Source organism: Galleria mellonella, unplaced genomic scaffold (genome assembly GCF_026898425.1).
Source record: "Galleria mellonella isolate WM207_F2 unplaced genomic scaffold, CSIRO_AGI_GalMel_v1 utg21, whole genome shotgun sequence".
Classification (NCBI taxonomy): Eukaryota; Metazoa; Arthropoda; class Insecta; order Lepidoptera; family Pyralidae; genus Galleria; species Galleria mellonella.
This window is the reverse complement of record NW_026442037.1, coordinates 2,070,740-2,077,421: the sequence shown is the minus strand read 5'-3', so window position 1 is coordinate 2,077,421 and position 6,682 is coordinate 2,070,740. Positions and strand designations below refer to the sequence as shown.

General features: G+C 33.3%; 1 pseudogene; it reads right to left on the bottom strand.

Moving 5' to 3' along the window:
• Nucleotides 1-226: 226 nt before the first annotated feature.
• LOC116413222 (uncharacterized) lies at nucleotides 227-1,941 on the bottom strand (annotated as a pseudogene).
• Between the last annotated feature and the right edge of the window lie 4,741 nt (nucleotides 1,942-6,682).

Below are 6,682 nucleotides of genomic sequence, written 5' to 3'. Positions count from 1 at the left end.
TATTTTGATATTAGAATGTTATGTACATAGTAATCAATTGGCATACTTCCCAAAACGAATATTACTATTTTTATTTAACTATTGTTATTATGTTTAGTTTAAATATAACATTTGTAAGTGGATGTTTTATATAAGCAACAAATTATACCTAACAACGTTGCTAATGAAAAACCGACATCTAAAGCAAAAGTAAACAAGTATATTTTAAAAGGTGTTTATTACAATAACATATTTTACTATATTATAAATTAATTTCAGTCTATCACTATAATTTTAACTATAATAAAAATAAACTACACTACTTTTTTTTTAATTAATAACACTTTAAAAGTATTACCGATTTATGAAGTTATCTCGTCATATTTGTTTAGTCTCGCCAGACATGACGAATCAAAGTCAATTTTTGAGGTTTACGAACTGGAATTTCGACTGAACCTTCCTTTTGAACTTCCACAGAAGCTGTTCTGTCTGCTAAATAAGGTTTGTCTGCTTCTTCTTTCTCTGCCCTTATTGGGAAATGTCTGGTAATACCATATGGTTCAGAATATGGTTTGCCCACTTTGTCTTCAACCGGGTGTGGTACACGCGTCAGATATCTTTGGAGAACTTTGACAGTTTTAACTAAGGGATTGGATTTTAATTTTGTAATTTTTTTTGGTGCTTTAATTTCTCTATTGTCAAATATAGAGGGTGTTTCTTCCTTCGCGGTATCTGTACGAATCTTTTTCCATAAAGGTATATATTTTTGTGGTTCAACAGATCTTTTTTGATCGCCATATCTTGGAGAGTTGTTCCATTTGAGCAATTCTTCTTCAAGATTTTGCGTTTTTTGTTTTTGACTATTCAATGATTTAATGATATGCTCAGTTTCCAATTCACCGTTCCATTTAACATCGTGTGGGATTGGATGATATATTTTAAAGTCAACATTATTTTCTGGCTTTTTCTTATTGTATAAGCTAAAATAAGTATAGCTGTGTGGAAATTCGATCGATGTGGGTTGTTCAGTTATTGGCGGATTCAATTTAACCTCTTCTTGGGGTTTGGGGTACCAATCAAATTGCGGAGTGGGTTCCAAAGGTTTTTCTACATCAGGTTCTTCAACAGGTGGAGGGCGGTATATAATCCCGCTGATTTTGAATAGATTTAGTCGGTTCTTCATTTTGTTGATTTTGGTAAGCGTCTTGGAATTCCCATTGTTTCCTATACTCGTTACTATAATCATCGTAGCTGTCTTGAGATAACCGACTAAAAACATATTTTTCTTGATTATTATCGGGATATTCGGACAGTGTCTCAGGCGCAGGTTTTATTATTCCTTGACCAGATTCCAGAGCTTTTATTTGACTAGGTGTTAAGTACATGATGACTTCTTTTGTCTGATATTGTGGTGTTTGTTGTGATGATGATCTCAAGGGCTCGAAGGTTTGCGGGCCTAGGTCATCGGTACGAGCTAATACTGTAGTGAACACCAGAGACGTTATGGTAAGCCACAACTGAAATAAAAAAAGGGTTTTATAGTAAAACTTGTTTAAACTGTACTAGTCGCAGGAAGATACATTGAAACTAAAAGAACAAAAACTATTAAAATTAAGTTAGAATGTAACGGAGTTAGATTTAGATTAAAGGAACAATACAAAATTAAGACATGATTATTGACGAACACAGTCTGCATTGAAAGAGCGTTACAGGAACAAATTTAACCTTAACAGGTTTATGCTAACTTAAAAATGGAAGTAGTAGAGAAAGAACTAGAGTCTCGTTTCGTCAAACTTCACCTTCAGGTAAATCAATCATAATTATCCAAAATATTTGATGCTTACTTTAAAATCCATTTTTAATCGGTGCAGTCAGCGGGCACACGGCATGAACACTGTATGTTATTTGTAACGGATCACCAAGAATCGAGTTTTATATGCATTCGGAAACATCTTTTGACTATTAAACAGTTTTGGTTCAACCAAGGAGCACATCGGCATTGATTAAATCAAAATAAAATTTGGCCGCGTACGCTAATGTTTTCGATTTGTATGAAATAAGTGTTTTATTATCACCTCATCATATAGGCCTTTAATTATCCACTGCTGAAGATACGCTTCTCCCTTGGGGGGATTTTCCCAGTAGTTGCTATACTTGGCAGGCGGATTGGCGACCACAGTTAGGCTTTAGAGATGTTTTAAGAAAAACGCTGCTGCCCATCCCTCGCCCTCTCTTAGTCGCCTCTTACGAAACCCAGGGGAAAGGAAGGGGTAGCCTATTCTATGCCGGGACCACACGGCCAATATCACCTGATTGTTCATAATTAGTAACAATACATATTATTATGATTGCTAAAATTCTTCTTGTGAAAACAGAGTGAGAATACAGTGTCGCCGATTTCATACTAGACCTAAGACATCCTAAGAGATGAGAAGAGAAACTCAGTGTAACAGTTACATATGACCAAGAAAAACTCGAGTTATAACATATACTAGACTAAACCGCCTGGCTAAAGAAGACAAGGTGGCCAACAGTGAGATAAAGCTTGACTGTGATCCCTACAAAAGGTAATAAACTTTTTCTTCATTAAGATATTTAAAGACTGATGATGTAATGATGACTCCATTGTCTTGGCCATAGTTAAAATTATTAAGTGTTCTATTTGAATTGATAACAGTTAAAATGAATTATATTACTAACTAGTTGCCTGCTCTACATATATTATGTACGAATTTCAGGAGAACGAAAACTAATGACAAAAATCACTTCTAGTTATAGTATCAAAATAAAATATACATATTTTTTTTAATTAGACTTTTAAAAATACAACAGTGATAACCGTATTCAAAATGGTGCAGTAGTTATTTCGTAACGCCAGAACAAACATATAGACAGGCAAAATTTTCTGAAAACTATTGTTTTGACTCCTATTAAAGCCCCTTACGTATTTTATTAAATACCTTTCATATACAGACATTGCAATTTAGTCCTATTAGTAATTTTTTTTTATACCACTGAGGTGGCAAACAAGCATACGGCCCACCTGATGGTAAGCGGTTACCGTAGCCTATGAACACCTGTAATACCAGAGGTATTACGCGCGCGTTGCCGACCCTGAAGAAACCTCTTTACCCCCCCTTTTGAAGAACCCCATGCTGTAGTCTCTTCGGAAAACCTCGGCAGGGAGCTCATTCCACAACCTGAGTGTACAATAATAGATACAAATAGTAAGAATATGTTACTAAGATTTAGTGCGTAAAAGAAACAATAGATGCTTTTCTTTATTATTAATAATAATTTATAAATAATAAAAGATTTAATTTATTATAATCTATCTTCTTTTCAGAATCTATATAATGTACCTTGATAAAAAAATAGTAATCCTAATTCTTCAGTTATGAAGCCTAAATAAGCTTTCTTAGCAAATATATATTACACACTTATTGCTCATGAAATAAAAATCGATGAAAAATTTAGTAAGCACAGCATTTTGGTTAAGCTTGTTTGTTAGTTTGTAACACTTTATTATACAGTACAGTAAAGTCTTAAATTATAGGATACAGAGTTCTTGAGAAAAGAATGAGTACAATGGACTTATTCCATGAAAGGGATTTCCAGTCATTCTTTAAATGTCTGATAGAAATTGTGAATTGACATAAGATGTGTATTATAATCGCTATTTAAAATAGAAATTTATTTTTATTGATTACAATGTGTTTATCCAACTCATTTATAATAATGAAACTTAATAAAAATATTTGAGCGTTTGTTATAAAATTACATTTAAACGCCTGAATGGATTCGAATGAACTCTAGTAAACATGTATATACTCTGACAGTCCGATAGAATATTTATTAAACTAATGCATTGGGGACAAAGGGATTGCTTGAGGGAGACTAAAAATCCCATTGTTAGCAATATACCCAATCAGGTCGACCTCCTCGCGGTTCTCCCTGGAAACTATCATGGTTAATTTCTGATGAATTCATCATGATGGGCTAACTGGCCTGTTTTCATTCTAATCGATCACCCTTCCCTGGTACTCCGCCAGCGTAGCCTGTTAGCGCAGGCGGGGTTACCATTCCATTTTTACCCTTAAAAAAATACTAATGCATTACTGAGTTATATAACATAGCTAGTATTTATTAATTAATTTAATACACGTTCAATATTATGTTCAGTTAAAAACAAAAAAAGCTAAAACAAAGATATTAAAGTTAATATAGGTTCCCTATATTCGTGTTTCTACCGTGAAGCAGTTGTGTTTGCATGACTGTGTTTCGGTTTGAAGGGTGGGATATGACAGTGAGTTTACATAGTACAGAGTAATAACACCTGAGTCTTCAGGAATGACAACGCATGGAAGGTATCATGGGCGAAACAGTATACTCTGTTAAGTCCATGATACTGCTTAGTTAGCGACGGTTACTACTTTCCATCAGGTGGGCCGTAAACTTGTTTGCCGTTCTAAGTTGCATAAAAAACCTGTAGGAATCATTATTTTATAAATAGTAATAAATTGAATTTTACCAAATCTATTATAAAATATTAATAACACAAATATGTGTGGCAAAAAGAGGCAATGATTAATCTAAATAGATCGTGTGTTATTTAAAACAGAAGAAGAGTCATTGAAGTTCTCAATTAAGCACGAGATGAATTATGCTAAATAAATAATTGATTGAAGAAAAAATCTTTTGGCATTCGATTGTTTCTCTTAACTTTATAAGCAACGTGCCGTGAAGATAGTTATAGTAATACTGCGGGGAAAGGGATTGTTAGCAATGGAGTTTGACAGCCCAATTGCTAGCAATATGCCTTATTAGGTCGACCTCTACGTGGTTCTCCATGGAAACCATCGTAAAAAATTTTTGTTGAATTCGTCATGATGGGCTAACTGACCTACTTCATCCTCATCTATCATCCCTCATTGGTGCCCCGCCGGTGTATACTAATAGCGCGGGTGAGGCTTCCATTCCATTATCTTCCATTAAAAAAAAAAAGTTATAATAATACTTGAGACAATAACTCCTATACAAGAACTTATAGCAAAACAGACTATCTGCGTTGCTAGAAAACGAATTTTTATGATACGTTTAAGAAATATTTTAATTTGATTGTAATATTTTTAATAGTGAAATTATTTGAATTTATTAAATTAACCTGCGATGCCTCGGTGTTGCGGGTTATCATGGGCAGCGGTGGTCATTTACCATCAGGTGAGCCGCATGCTCGTTTGTTCCGTGTTATAAAAAAAAATGTAGTATACAGTGGGTATAATAAAACAACATAACTAACATTATTACTATTATTATTATTATATTACTATTTTTTTTATTTAATTAATGGAGAACTTCTTTCTTTCCTGCGGTTGTATTTTTTTAATGGATAACAATGGAATGGTATCCTCACCTGCACTAACGATATACCGTTAGCGCTGGCGAGACACCAGTCAGGGACGATAGGTGAGAACGAAAAGGCAGGTCAGTTAGTTCATCGTGATGAATACACCTGGAATTCAGCACGATGGTTTCCAGGGGAGACCACGTGGTGGTCGACCTGACAGGGTATATCGCTAGCAATGGGACAGGTAAGTAAAGCGGAGGCATTACTAGCAATCCCTTCGCAAAATTCGTAAGAAGGGACTAAGGGAACTTAATAGTCGAGAGATGAGCAACAGCGTCCCTTTTAAAATATTTTGTAAGTCTTCATTTATCTGAAAGGATATTTCAGATAAATGAAGAATTTTTTAAATCGGTTTATATCTGACGAAGTTATGAGGTAACAAACATAAAATAACTCTTTTTGAAGTCGAATGAAAATAGGCTATTAAAGTTGGCTAGCATAAGTTTCACCAATGAATGACGCATTATTATTTTCAATTCTCGCATAATATTATCATACATATTTGTCACTGACCTATTTATTATGTAATTATTTAGTTATTGGTGACTATTATATCATCAAATTTTAATACAGCTTCATTAGAATATTAGTTACATTAGAAGACTACGTCCAAAAATTTATCTTAGTCAATAAAAAAAAAAAAACACATTATTAGCTTTATTCGAGACAAACGTAGCATTAGCTAGTTTTAAAATTTTCTATATATCTTATTAATATTATAAAAGCGAAAATTTGAAGAATGAATGAATGGATATTTGTTACTCTTTCGCGCCAAAACCACTAAAGGGATTTAAATTAAATTCGAAACTCAGATAGGTTATATCCTAATTTAGCACATAGGCTATTTATGTACTGATTCACGCGAGCAAAGCTACGGTATCGGTATAGCTAGTTGTTTATAATTTCACCTATGGAGGACAGAAATACTAAAAATTAATAATCTAATCCGTATTAGACATACTACCTACTTATTGTTACAATAGCATAAAATGGAAGCATAAAGAAATTTAGTACGTATTTATATAAAAAACTGACATAGCTGAAACCATAAAATTTTACAATTGTCCTTAAACATTTACTATAATTTACTCTAATATTGTACATCATTCTCAATATATTAGATATTAACTGTCCACTGCTGAACATATATCTCCCCCTTAAGGGGGATTATACGTACTTAGTTTATATTAAAAGTTTATTCTCGTTAAGTTGGAATATTGAATTTTTTAACTTACACCTAAGAAGAAGTAGTAAGAAGTAAGTACTTCGAAGTCACATGAAATAAAACGAATCATC